The sequence below is a fragment of the Chiloscyllium plagiosum genome, unplaced genomic scaffold (assembly GCF_037043375.1).
Source record: "Chiloscyllium plagiosum isolate Xiang-an unplaced genomic scaffold, Cpla_swu_hap1 HiC_scaffold_2, whole genome shotgun sequence".
NCBI classification, from domain to species: domain Eukaryota; kingdom Metazoa; phylum Chordata; class Chondrichthyes; order Orectolobiformes; family Hemiscylliidae; genus Chiloscyllium; species Chiloscyllium plagiosum.
This window is the reverse complement of record NW_028270140.1, coordinates 61,872,450-61,887,443: the sequence shown is the minus strand read 5'-3', so window position 1 is coordinate 61,887,443 and position 14,994 is coordinate 61,872,450. Positions and strand designations below refer to the sequence as shown.

The following is a 14,994-nucleotide window of genomic DNA, read 5'->3' as shown; positions in this document are numbered from 1 at the left end:
CTAATCTAAACACCACTGCATTCCTCTCCAGACTTCCTCTGCGTAGGCACATTCCAGAAGGAGGTGTGTGACAGTCTCGTCCCCCCCGCAGCCACTTCGAGGGCAGTGTGCGGTGCGGCTGAGAGTCCGGGCGTGCATAAAGGATCTCATAGGCAGAGCCCTTCTCACCACCAGCCAAGCCATGTCTTGGTGCTTGTTGGAAAGTTCTGGCGATGAGGCATTCTGCCAAATGGCTTTGACAGTCTGCTCAGGGAACCGCTCGATAGGATCTGCCCTCTCCTTTTCCCGAAGGGTCTCAAGGACACTACGTGCTGACCACTTCCTGATGGACTTGTGGTCAAAGGTGTTTTTCTTCATAAACTTCTCCACGAAGGACAGGTGATACGGAATGGTCCAACTACTCGGAGCGTTCCGCGGCAGCGAGGCCAGGCCCATCCTTCGCAACATCGGGGACAGGTAGAACCTCAGTACGTAGTGACACTTGGTGTTTGCGTACCGGGGATCCACGCACAGCTTGATGCAGCCACACAAAGGTGGCCATCAGGGCGAGGGTGGCATTGGGTGTATTTTTTCCCCCGTTGCCCAGATCTTTGTACGGGAAGTCCCTTCGGACCCGGTCCATCTTTGACCTCCATTTGAACTGGAAGATGGCCCGGGTGACTACAGCGGCACAGGTTCTGGGAATAGGCCAGACCTGTGCCACGTATAACAGCAATGACAGTGCCTCACACCTGATGACCAGGATTTTTCCCCACAATGGAGAGCGACCGTAGCTTCCATCTGCCCAGTTTCTGCCTCACTTTGCTAATACGCTCCTCCCAAGACTTGGCGCACGCCCCAGCCCCGCCGAACCAAATACCCAGCACCTTCAGGTCCTGACGGTGAAGGGGATCGAGGATTGGTCGGCCCAGTTCCCGAAGAGCATGGCCTCGTTCTTGCCTCGGTTTATCTTGGCCCCCAAGGCCCGTTCGAACTGGTCACATATGCACATGAGTTTGCGCACGGACAGCGGATCCGAGCAGAAAACAGCGACGTCATCCATGTACAGGGAGGCCTTAACCTGCAGGCCCCCGCTGCCAGGAATAGTCACCCCTCTCAGGCTCGCATCCTTCCTGATGGACTCGGCAAATGGCTCTATGCAGCACACAAACAAGGCAGGAGAGAGGGGGCAGCCCTGCCTGACTCCAGATCTGACTGGGAAGCTATCTGATTCCCACCGGTGATTGAGACTGCACTGACAATGTTGGTGTAGAGCAGTCTGATCCAATTGCAGATTCCCTCCCCAAAGCCCATTTTGGAGAGAACATCTCTCATATAGCTGTGTGATATCCTGTCAAAGGCTTTCTCCTGGTCCAGGCTGATCAGGCAGGTGTCCAACCCTCTGTCCTGCACGTAGGCGATCGTATCCCTGAGGAGTGCGAGACTCTCAGCAATCTTCCTGCCCGGCACAGCACAAGTTTGGTTAGGGTGAATCACCGACCCTGACCCGGTTGGCGATTACCTTGGACAGAATTTTGTAATCCGCATTCAACAGTGAGATTGGTCTCCAATTTTTGAGTTCCTCCCTCTCCCCCTTCCGCTTGTAGATGAGGGTGATGATGCCTTTCCTCATGGATTCACTCATGGTACTGCCCGAAGCATACTGACATACACCTCCAGCAGGTCCTGGCCAATCAAGTCCCACAGAGCGGAATAGAGCTCGACCGGTAAGCCGTCGCTTCCGGGAGTTTTATTCTTTTCGAAGGACTCGAGGGCCTTGGTCAGCTCATCCAGAGATAGCGGCTGGTCCAGCCTCTCCCGTGTTCTGTCGTCTAAGACCTCCGTGGTAGAGGACAGGAACGACTGGGAGGCCGCGCTGTCGGTTGGCTTCGCGTCATACAGACTGGCGTAGAAGGATTTACTGATCCTCATGACGTCAGCCTGAGATGACGTTAGCGAGCCATCTTCTTCCTTCAAGCTGCTGAGCACAGAGCTCTCTTTGTGCACTTTCTGGAAGAAGAAACGTGAGCACATCTCGTCCTGCTCCACCGAGCGGACCCTGGACCGGAAGATTATCTTGGAGGCCTCAGAAGCAAAGAGCAAGGCTTGCTGGCCCTTCACCTCCTTGAGGTCCTCAGTCTGCAGCAGGAGCAGGTTCTGCATACTTTCCTGGAGCTGGGACAGTTTTCCCCGCCTCTCTCTCGCCTCGTGAACACCTTTGAGGATGAAGAACCTCTTGATGTTCCCTTTTACTGTTTCCCACCAGTCCGCTGAGGACTCAAAGAGGGGCTTCACGGTTCTCCAACCTGCGTAGTCCCTCTTGAGCTCCTCAATGTTTCCCGGGGTCAACAGCTTGGTGTTCAGCTTCCACGTTCCCTTACCAGCCCGCTGCTCGTCCTGTAGGTGACAGTCGGCCAGCAGGAGGCAGTGGTCAGAGAAGAACACCGGCTTGACATCGGTGGATCTGACCGAGAGCGTTCGGGACACAAACAGGTAATCTAACCTTGAGCGGATAGACCCGTCTGCCCGTGACCAGGTGTATCTACGCTGCGCTCCGTCTGCAGGGGCGCTGAAGACATCGTGCAGCTTGGCATCTTTTACCATGTCCATCAGGGCTCTGGACGTGGTGTCCAGTTTACTGTCCCCCCCGCCGGATCGTCCATCTGCATCAATGATACAGTTGAAGTCGCCGGCCAGAATGACCAGCCTGGACGTAGCCAGCAACAGTGGAAGCTGCTGCAGGACGGCCAACCGTTCACTCTTACCCACTGGGGGGTACACATTAATCAGTCTCAGGGGAGCATTTCTGTACATGACGTCGGCAGCGAGGAGGCGCCCGCCCACCACCTCCTTAAAATGACGGAGATGACTCCTTCCAGAATCTTTCTCAGCAGCACCCTCAGTTGGATGCCCTCACACAGTTCACTGACACCACCTCTTCTGCACTCCCCTTTGGTTGCAGTGACTAAGATGACTCCTCTTAGAATCCTTCTCAGCAGTTACTAAGCTCATTTGCTAGGAGCTTGGAAAGCCTCAATCTAGATTCAAATGAATACAAGCCAACAGGATAAAAATTGTCCCAAGTTCGGCAAAAATTGGCACGGTTTCTTAAAAGCCACAAAGATGGCTTTTGTGGGAAATGTTGCAGTGGTATCATAGAATGTACTTTTTGAAATTGGGGATAAAGCACATTGTCGGCAGAATGGAACGAGCTTTACCCTGCATCTATTTTGCAATACAGAAGCTTATGTTTGTTGGCAACACTAGATGCCAAGACAATAAACCATTTCACTTCTTCATTTCCTCTTCTTTCATGAGCACAAAATTCATCCGAAAGAGAGGTCTAGATCAGGTTTTTCTCCTCAAAAGGATTAATACATGTAGCAAAGCACCAAAACAAACACTACAGAATTTCAAAATCCTAATTCCACAATAAAACTTATACAACACCTCAGGATATAGAGCATCCTAAAGGCAGTTTAGGGGAATGTTACAAAACAACAATTTGCACAGAAGGGGATTATCATTTCAGGTAGAATCTACAGTGTGGAAGCAGACTCTAGAGCCCATTGAAACTGCACTGATCCTCTGAAGATCACCCTTCAGACCCATCCCATCCCTGTAACCCTGCATTTCCCATGCCTGATTTAACCTAGCCTGCACATTCCTGGACACTATGGGAAAGCTAGCATTGGCAATCCACCAAACGCACATCTTTCGGAGATGGGAGGGAGAGATGAAACCGGAGCACCTGGAAGAAAGCCACTCAGACATGGGGAGAATGTGCAGATAACCAAAAGCTTGGCTGAAAAGTCAAATTCCAAAAGGTGCGTCATAAAGGAGAAAAAGAGAATTTGAGTTAGATATTTAGGGAGTGAATTTCAGAGCTTAGGGCTTTGACAGATAAGGCACCAATGGGTGGAATGATTAAAAATCAGGATTCACAAGAGACCAAAGATCTTAAAATGGGTAGAACTAGAGATTATAAATATTGGAAGGGTGACACCAGGGAGGGATTTGAAAAGAGGAGAGCTTTAAAATCATCCCACAGGCAGCAGTGTCTAATTCCTTAAGTCTACAGAGGATTTAATTTAGTCAACCCTGGAATGCATTATAGTAGTCAAGTTTTAGAGGCAACAAACTAATCGACAAAAGGTTTCAGGCTGGCGGAGTGTACCACTGCTAGAAGCCCACTACTCCATGGGTCACAACGTGAAATGAAAATAATTGAGTTCATATTGACCAATTAAATACATCAGATTTAAACAAGTAGATCTATCCAATTTCTTTACAATACATTCGGGAGGAAGTTGCCCTAGGAGTCCTCAACATTGGATCCGGATCCAATGAAGTCTCAGGGCTTCAGGTTGCTCATGGGCAAGGAAACCTCTTGCTGATTATATGTACTGACTCCTTCAGCTCATCAATCAATATTCCTTCATGTTCAGCAACACTTGGAGGAAGCATGGGAGGATGGCAAGGACACAAAATGAATGCATTCTGGGTGAACGATATGTCCACCACCAAGAGTAGCTCGGCAGCAGTCATACTGATCGAGCGGGTTGGGTCCTAAAAGGACATAACTGCTAGACTGGGTGTGCAGCAGGTGGGGAGGGAAACCAAGGGGGAAAAAAACATACTTGATCGCATTCTAACCTATCTACCAGCTGCAGATGCATCTGTCCATGACAGTATTGGTAAGAGTGACCACCACACAGCCTTTGTGGAGACAAAGTCTCACCTGCACATTGAGAATAATCTCCATTGTATTGAATGACATTACCATGTGCTAAAAAGGGACAGACTTCGAATAGGTCTAGCAACTTAAGAATGGGCGTTCACGAGGTGCTGTAGGCCATCATCAGCAGCACAATCTGTAACTTCATGGCCTGGCATATCCCTCACTCAACCATTACCATCAAATCAGGGGATCAACCCTGGTTCAGTGGCCAGTGCAGAAGGACATGCCAGAAGTAGCATCAGGCACACCTCAAATATAAAAAAAAGGTATCAATCTGGTGAAGCCACCAAACAGGACGTGACAGAGAGCTAAGTAATCCCACAACCAATGGATCAGATCTAAGCTCTGCAATCCTGCCACATCCAGTCATGAATGGTGGTGGATGATTAAACAACTCACTGCAGGAGGAGGCTCCACAAATATCCCCATTGTCAATGATGAAAGAGCCCAGTATATCAGTGCAAAAGAGAATGCTGAAGTTTTCACAGCAATCTTCAGCCAGAATTGCCATGTAGCTGATCCATCTCAGCCTCTTCCAGTCATCAACCGATACCAGTCTTCAGCCAATTCCATTCACTCCATGTGATATCAAGAAATGGTTACAGACACTGGATACTGCAAAGGGTATGGGCCCAGACAATATTCTGTAATCGTACCGAAGACTTGTGATTGAGACCATGCTGGTCCCCTCATCAAGCTGTCCCAGTACAGTTACAGTTAGTGGGCGGCACGGTGGCACAGTGGTTAGCACTGTTGCCTCACAGCGCCAGAGACCCGGGTTCAATTCCCGACTCAGGCGACAGACTGTGTGGAGTTTGCACATTCTCCCAGTGTCTGCGTGGGTTTCCTCCGGGTGCTCCGGTTTCCTCCCACAGTCCAAAAGATGTGCAGGTCAGGTGAATTGGCCATGCTAAATTGCCTGCAGTGTTAGGTAAGAAGGGGTAAATGTAGGGGTATGGGTGGTTGCGCTTCGGCAGGTCGGTGTGGACAGGTTGGGCTGAAGGGCCTGTTTCCACACTGTAAGTAATCTAATCTAATTTCATACCAACACTGGCATCTATCCAAGTAGCAGTAAAATTGACATTTCGGGCAAAAGCCCTTCATCAGGAATACTATATTCCTGATGAAGGGCTTTTGCCCGAAATGTCGATTTTACTGCTCCTCAGATGCTGCCTGAACTGCTGTGCTTTTCCAGCACCACTCTAATCTAGACTCTGGTTTCCAGCATCTGCAGTCATTAGATAGATGCCAGATAAAAACAATAATATGGAAAACTTCCCAACTATGTGCTGTACATGAAAAGCAGGACAAATCCAACCTGGCCACTTACTGCCCCATCAGTCTATAGTCAATCATCAATAAAAGTGAAGGAAGATGTCATCAACAGTACTATCAAACAGCACTCACTTAGTGCTGAGTAACACCCTGTTCCTGACCTCATTACAACCTTGATTCAATATGAACAAAACAGCTGAATGCCAGAGGGGAGGTAAGAGTGGCAGCCCTTGACATCAAGACTGCGTACGATCAAGAGTGACATTAAGGAGTCTGGACAAAACTAAAATCAATGGGAATCTGGAGGCAAACCCTCCACCAGTTGGAGTTATACCTGACATACAGGAAGATAGTCATAGTCGTTGGTTGTCAGTCATCTCACCTCCAGAACATCTCCAGCTGCTTCATCAATGACCTTCCCTCCATCATATGATCAGAAGTGGAGATGTTTGCCAGTGATTGCACAGTATTCAGCGCCATTCACATGTCCTCAGGTACTGAAGCAGTCCAAGTGCAAATGCAACAAGATCTGGACAGTATCCAGGCTTGAGTTAACAAGTGGCAAATAACATTCATGCCACACAAATACCATCGCTATGACCATCGCTAATAAGAGACAATCTAACCACCACCTCTAGACATTCAATGGTGTGGAATCCCTCATTGAATCCCACACAGTCAACATCCTGGCGGTTATCATTGACCAGAACTCAACAGGACTCAGCACATAAGCAGTGGCTGCAAAAGCAGTCATAGGGTAGGAATACTGCAGCAGGTTACACACTTTCGGATTTCCCAAAGCCTGTCCACCATCTAAAAGGCATAAGTCAGGAGTGTGATGGAATACTCCCCACTTGTCTGGATGGATGCAGCTCCAACAGCACTGAAGAAGCTTGACACCATCCAGGCCAAAACAGCACACTTGATTGTCACTCTCTCCATACTTGACGCTTAGTACACACTACTACTATTATTACCTACAAGATGCATTGTAGAAATTCAAAGATCTTCAGGCAGCACCTTCTAAATCCACAACCATTTCTGTCTAGAAGGACAAGAGCAGCTGATATATATGGGAACACCACCTTCAAATTCCCTTCCAAGCCACTTACCATCCTGACTTGGAAATATTCACCGTTCCTTCACTGTTGCTGGGTCAAATTCCTAGAACTCCCTCTTTAATGGCATTGTGGGTCAACCCAAAGCAAGTGGTCTTCAGCAGTTCAAGAAAGCAGCTCACCACCACTTCTCAAGGGCAACTAGGGATGGGCAATAATTGCTGGCCAGCTAAAGCCCACATCCCAGAGAAATGAATTTTTAAAAAAATTGTCTAACAAAATAATTTGAACAAAGTTTCAATAATTGATTAACATATGGTAAGCTATTTCACAAAATATGGAGGCATGGGATTGAGGGTGATTTAGGATCAGAAATTATCTAGCTGAAAGAAGACAGTATGGGGTTGATAGGAAATGTTCAGCCTGGAGTTCAGTTACTAATGGCGTAATGCAAGGATCTGTTTTAGGGCCAGTGCTGTTTGTCATTTTTATAAATGACCTGAATGAGCGCATAGAAGGATGGGTGAGTTAATGTGCAGATGACAGAGTTGTGGATAGTGGGTTACAGAGGGATGTAGATAAGCTGCAGTGCTGAGCAGGTGGCAAATGGAGTTTAATGCAGAAAAAGTGTGAGGTAATTCACTTTGGAAGGAGTAACAGGAATACAGAGTACTGGGCTAATGGTAAGATTCTTGGTAGTGTAGATGAGCAGAGAGATCTCTGTGTCCATGGATGTGGATCCCAGATAGTTGCCACGCAGGTTGATAGGGCTGTTAAGAAGGTATATGGAAATGTTAGTTTTATTAGCAGAGGGATTGCGTTTTGGAGCCATGAGGTCATGCTGCAGCTGTACAAAACTCTGGTGCAGTCGCACTTGGAGTCTTGTGAACACTGCTTGTTTGGGAAACAATTCTGGGATGTTCCTTCAATCACACTTTCTAAAGAACAAATAGGTTTTACTATTAAATAATGCAAAGGGTTTTAATTTTCAGAAATGGAAGTGATCAGCTGGGCAGATTGTTCACAGTACATTTTCCTCCAACTCAGCTGGTTATTAGCAGGCTTTTCTCCAATTCAGCTAGATAAAACAAAGATCTTATCAAGAGGTCACAGATCAAACAATCCCAGCAGGGGTTCTCAGGTAAAACCAGTCTTAGGATTTCTAGGAAGCCTGGTTTTAAAAAACTCCAAAGTCCACAGCTAACTTTCATTGACCTCTTTTAAAAGGGACCACTACAGATGTTCACAGCAGTTGAAATAAATTATATTTGATACAATCTCTCAACTTGAATCTTGCAAGCAACTCTAAATAAAGTGTCTTTGTAGTGATGGATTGTAAATAAGCACAGTGGCATCACCGATACGCAGTTTGAAGACTTTCCTAAAGTCCAAGTCAAATGCCAGACCAAGACTGCTGACAGCTTGGTTCATCATCAGGCAGTTCACAGAGATAGGAAAGAAAAGTCAGAAGCTTTGGAACAGAATTTGAGGCAGGGACCTCAGACTATTCAAAACTTAACTCAGAATCCCAAAAGCTATTCAGCTCATTCAGTCAACACCGACCCTCCAAAGAGCATCCCACCCAGAGCCACTTCTCTATTATTTCCCTATAACCTTGCATGGTTAATCCATTTCACCTTTTTTTAAAATTCAAGGGAATGTGGGCGTCACCAACTGAGCCAGCATTTATTGCCCATTCCTAAATGCAGTTAAGGGTCAACCACAACACTGTCGATCTGGAGTCACTTGCAGGTAAGGATAGCAATTTCTTTCCCTCAAGGACTTTAGTGACCCAGATGGGTTTCTCTTGACAATCAATAATGGATTGATAATCAACATTAGACCCTTAATTCCAGATTTATTTTATTATTGAATTCAAATGCCTCTATCTACCATGGTGGGATTACAACCAGAGTCCCCCGGAACATAGTGTGGGTCTCTGGATTAACAGTCCAGCGATAATTCCACTATTCCTGGACACTATGGGTAATTTAGCATGGCCAATCCGCCTAACCTGCCCATCTTTGGACAGTGATACAAAACTGGGGCATCAGGAGGAAACCCACACAAATATGGGGAGGATGTGTGAACTCCATGCAGTCACCCAAGGGTGGAATCAAACTCAAGTCTGTGGTGCTGTGGGCCACTCTGCCACTGTGCCAAAGTTCCAAGATGTATCTTAAGAAGGAAACAAGATTCGAGTTAGAGAGATTCAACCAAAGATCTGCTCATCCAGAACTGGATGTCAGACAAGCAGCATGATAATTTAGCAACAGCGAATGAGTCGAGAGAGGTTGCAGTGAAGGGAAGTTAGGGGTCATCAGTTTTCACATGTAAGCTCATGCTTCTAGGAATGATAAGAAGGTAAATGAGAAAATGATGACGCATTGGAAGAGAAGCCGCAGCAAATTATTCTTTGTTAAAAGAGACAAGATAGGAATGAAACCAGGTACATAGTCCTACCCATTAAACAACATAAGCACTTGCAGAGATAGTTTACAGTCACTTTCACAGGTGATGCAATTTGTGACTTTAAGAATAGTTTCAGCATTTGTACAACACTTTAATATAGGAAATCTCAAATTCAAGCAAAGATCACATGCCTCAAAAGGAATGTACTGTACAGAGATCGTCACCTTGTACAGGTTGTTCTGTATAAATGCATGTTTCGTCAATGCAATTTGGCTATAATGCAACTGACAAGTTGTGGGCATTGTTTGGATAACAAATTTTCTACTGAACAGGTATAACAACTTTCTATGACAAACTTCTACAGTGCAATTTTCAATATCAGACTCCCATAAGCACATTTTTTTTTAAAATAGTGAGAGGTTGCAGAAGAATGCAACTGTCACGTTCTAGCAGAATGCACTGTACACACCACTGAGACATAAAAACTGGTCTGTAACTCCACACCATCACAACTGAAGAGACTGTAAAGAAGAAAAAATGAGATGATAAATTAAAAACAAATGAATCACTTCAAAATGTAGGTACTGAATGGTGTCAAAATGCAACGTTTTCCAGGGACTATCAGTGCCAATGATTTGGCGTGTGAAAGAAATTTTCCAGGCACCATCACCACAGTCCCCTCATGCATAGAACAAGAACAACATTCTTCTAAATCACTATGCAGTAGTCAGGCTTGACATTTTTCTCACTGTCCTGGCCAGGAGCAAGATTTGCTACTAAACAAGAAACATTCAGAACAAAAATTTAAATCACCTGACTCTATATAGCTGCACAAAAATTCTGAAACAGAATGTCGACTCTATTCATAAACATTTAATGAGTCTCCAGAAGGTTCCCACAAGGCGTGCTTTGCATTGTGGGAACCTCCCTGAATACTAAGAAGACACTAGTTTTTTAAAAACTTTACAGAAAACTGATCTGGTTCACAAACAAGTAAACTATGCTGTGTTTTCAAACCACATGCAAACAGTTTATTTCAAAAAAGGTACAGATATTAGTTATTTCAAGACAGCTATTTTGGGACTATGAAGTTACTTTCTCATTCAATGTGTACATGGCCTGATAAAGTGTGTGTGTATTTATTTGGCTCGTCCAGTTCAGTTTTTGGCCAATAGTAACCTCAGATGTTGGTAGCAGGAAATTCAGTGATGGTAATGTATTGAATATCAAGGGAAGATGGTTAGATGGAGGTTCTTAATTTATACAGATTGCGCAGTGCTTGCCAGTTTATGATGAGAAAGAATTTGAGGTATTGAAGAGATTGCAAAGAACAAATTTTGCAATGGCTAGGATTAAGCACAAGTTTTAGAGAGATTACATGAATTTTGATAATCAACAATGAAGCAGCAGCTCAAGATGCTAGTCAAGCAAAGACAAAATTAAAAACAAAAAGTGTTTAAAGGGCAGTCATTTGAACTCAAAATTCTGTTTCTCTTTCCACAGATATGGCCAGACCTGCTGAATTTCTGCTTTTATTAAAATAAGTCTTAAAATTGTTCATACTGTGAGGCTTTTGAAAAAAACCACAGAATTCATTTTAATTTGATATCTGAAATCTCAGTTTACCCTCTGCCCTTGAACACGCACTAAATCCACAGTCGAGGGAGAAAACAAATAAGCATCATGCAGTGTATTATACGTGACATAGCTACAGAGACACAAATCAATTTTCTAACTTTGCCAATTTGTTATTAAAAAAAGTGATTTAAAATAATACTCATTCTGTATTCACATACTTCTTCCCCTTTCTCAGAGCAGGAACTTAAATGTACTAGTGCCTGGCACCACTAAACACTCTTCCAAATGATCATTCACTGGATGCAAACTGAGGGATACCTTCCCACCTAGTATCATCCACCTGCTCTCTACCATGCAACTGTTGTTCATATTCCTCCTCAATGTCACAGCTCATAACATTGCTCACCATTCATGTTGTCATAGCAAATTCCATTCAAAATAAATTGCTAAGATGACCTAGTGTGTCAAATTTCAACATTCTAAGTAAACAAAAGGTACTGTAGATGTTTCATCTATTTATACTACAATCCAATAGTGAACTAGCTCTCAGCTGAAAAAGTACAGCATGAACCTGCTACATTCCAGTTTACTCATCCAACTGACCCGCATCCAACAATTCAGTTCTTAACCAATTTTTTGCTTTGTAAATGTAAGAGCTACAGTGCGTTGCTCTTGATACTGCTCAATGATAAGTAATTAGGGCACATACAAACAGGTCACAATCACCCACTCTAAGGAACTGGCTGTTAAATTCTGAGATTTGCACTGGACATAAGCACAGCAGACAAAGGATCTGATTTTTGGGCCAACAGCCATGAAATGTATTTGGAGGCCTGCAATGTACTGCTGCCACTTCCAAAATGCAATGCAGAGGAACATAGGATTATTTACATTATGTATAACAATATCCAGTGCATACAACATTCTATCATACCAGCTTTTAGTTCAAAAACTTAAGTGAACAATACTCTTTGCAAATGATGCAGCCAATTTTGTTACTGCTATCACAAGCAAGTTGCAATGAAGAAACCTTTTCCAAGTTACATTACAAAAATATTGGAAAAATAGAAAAAAAAATACAGAATGTTGGTCAGCTTATATTTATTGTTATGTTTTAAGCAATTTGGTAAATTTAACATGATTTTTCACCATACAATAGGAATTGGCAGGATTACATAATTTAAGATCAGATGAAATTCATCTAAACCCAATTCAATTTGATGGAGTTGGACAGATGAGAACAAAACTAGGCTGGCAATAACAACATTCCAAGTCTGTAAAGTCTGAAGATATTCTAATACCCAAAGTAGACTTTCTAGCATTTAAAGCTGCAAAGAAGAAATCCAAGTTTATAAAAGATTTGTAACTTTAAGATGCTAATTACACCCCGGACAGGAATATTGAATGAATGATTTACTAATGAATTATTTATTTATTGCCACTTGTATTTTGCAGTGAATAAAAGCTTTCCACTGTATTTTAGTAAATACTGTAAAATACAGTGAAAAGCTTTAACAGGTGCCAGAATCTGGTACCATTTTGAATAGTTTAAAAAATTAAAAAAAAAGCTATAACTGAAAGATAGTCTTGAACCCTGCACCAGCTCACCAATGACACTTACACTCGATTTGTATTAATATTCACCATTTGTAAATTGCTTTGGAATGAATTACTTTTGTCATTTTATAAAACAAATCAGGGTTTTGAAGTAGGTCACCTTCCAGTCTGATTTTAACTTCCTCCCCCAACCGGGTTGCCATTACTCTTTAAGCATCCAACCAACCCCATAAAATACTGAGATCAAGAAAAGCAAAGTTTCCTGTGCCTCGGCCTTTGTTGATGTATAATTCAAGCTGACTATTCGTAGTCATGGAAGAACAATATGGATCGATTTAGAGAAAGGCACTTAGGGTCAGCCCACTGACTCGGTAACTTAGACTGCAAATACTACTGGGCAAACTAAAACACAAACAGATTTTATTCGTAGTGAAATTTAAAAATTCATGTCTTGGACTGTTCTTTGGTTTTAGTTTCAGTTAAATAAATCAAAAGGAGAAAGTGTTTCTTCCCAATCCTTGAAAAAATGAAAAGCTATGATATTGTTAACTGTAAATGCCTGTGCACAGATTGTTTTTTAAATAATAAACCCCATACGTGTTTATTAGAATCAACTATTTCTAAACATAATATCTTTAAAAGGAAAATTAATAATAAGTCTCAATTCCGAAGAATCGAAAAACCTTTCTCGTTCTTCTACCTTTCTGAAATGATTTCGATGAAAACGATGAGTAAGGATCAGGGTCACAGTGGAACCATCCTCACTCAGCTGATAAAGCCTTTCAATTCTCAGTTTATACCTGATACGCCAGACCTAGAAGCTGAACCCTGGAGTCTCAACAACACGAAGTTGATGTTTGACCAACTGTTTTGTTTATCAAAAGGACCGTGGAATGCAAAAATTATCTCCACAAAAGACACAAGCACACAAAATGTAGCATGTCCTGAAACCAAATCGGTAACTGTGCGTTTAGAGTTTGTTTTTTTTAGTGCGCGAACAAACGTGTATGATTTCAGCAAACTCCACACTGCAGAGAATCAGCGCAGTTACTCTTTGCAAAGTACTTCAAGTCGGCTGCAGACAAACCGAGACTAGCTTTCTTTACTCTGAAAGCGACACTATTTTTAAAAGGACCACCGCTTAGTTGAAGTTGTGCTGCAACCGCCGACCCCAGGGGAAAGTTTTTTTTAAAATGTTTTTTTAAAAAGCGGGCGCTGATATGTGACTTACCGGAACAGTGTACAGGAAACGTGCAGCTCTGCCTCTTGCAACAAGTCCTAGAGCCGCCTGGCAGCAGAATGGCGGCCAAGCTTGGGCCTGGGGTTTACTGCAGCTTGGTCCCGCCTGCCCGCCCCCTTGGCCTGCCTGCAGCCCCTTAACCACAGCTCCAGCCCGGCACCCTCTCCAACTCCTTTCCCCTTTCCCACAGCACCGGTAAAGTAAGCAGCTGGGAGACCTCCCACAGCTGGATTTACCACTTAACGGCTGATCTGAATCAATTTCGCATTCTTGTACAAACCTCCCCTCCACCCCCTTCACTCCTGTTAATGTTTGCTGCTTGAAGTATGAATCTACCACGCGACGGAGAATTTTATTAACCAGTAAGACCCACGAGTGAGTTATTTTCAGTTTCGTCTTTTCGTTTGTTTTTTGACCTCTGATTTTAAACATCATACTTTTTTTTATCTGCCAATGTGGAGCAAAAGATTGATGAGCATTCTCGGGAACCTCCAGCCAATATTAGATTATTGATTTAGTTTCCTATTTAGTGCATTAACAATGGCTGGAATGAGTAGTTTTCATTTCCTAATACTGAGCTCAAGTTGGACACTGCTCACATTTTGTTACATGCGAGAGTTCGCCCAATACTACACACGTGTGAATTTCTGCTTCCAGCCTTAATAAAAAAAATCTCTAGGGCGGGATTTGATTCCAGGTTTCTTTCACCTTGGTTTCACAGCTACAGACAAATGACATGATAGCTGCAACCGTATACAGTAGGATTTTTGTAAATTAGGTTACACAGCAGAATTGTAGTTATGAAATCAAGAAATAAATTTCAACTGAGCGGACAGGCCATCACCAGACTTAAAATGTTTGTGTTCATGAACGATAGATCAGAGCACTTGGACCACGTGTTAGAAACTGGCCTTGCAAAACAAAATATTGCTGTAGTTGCTTTCAAAACGTGCGTTGTTATTTTTTAACATTTTATTGCCCTTTATGTTGTGTAGAATGAAGGAATTACGTTTTAACAGTAATTTTGGAACACAGCTCGAAAGGAATTTATTTCATAAACATTGCTTCTTGAAAATAAACAATTTTAGGAAATAACATTTGGGAACAGCAGTGTGGGCCTATATTGCAATTAGATTATTTATAGAGAGAGCAAA

General features: G+C 43.4%; 1 protein-coding gene across 1 annotated transcript in view; it reads right to left on the bottom strand.

The window, feature by feature from the left end:
- The window catches only part of LOC122561773 (semaphorin-4D-like), a 269,699-nt gene extending 255,686 nt beyond the window's left edge, over window positions 1-14,013 (bottom strand). The window contains exon 1 of the mRNA XM_043713910.2: window positions 13,832-14,013. The gene's annotated coding sequence lies outside the window, so the exon portion shown is untranslated. The remainder of the gene's footprint in view (window positions 1-13,831) is intronic.
- Between the last annotated feature and the right edge of the window lie 981 nt (window positions 14,014-14,994).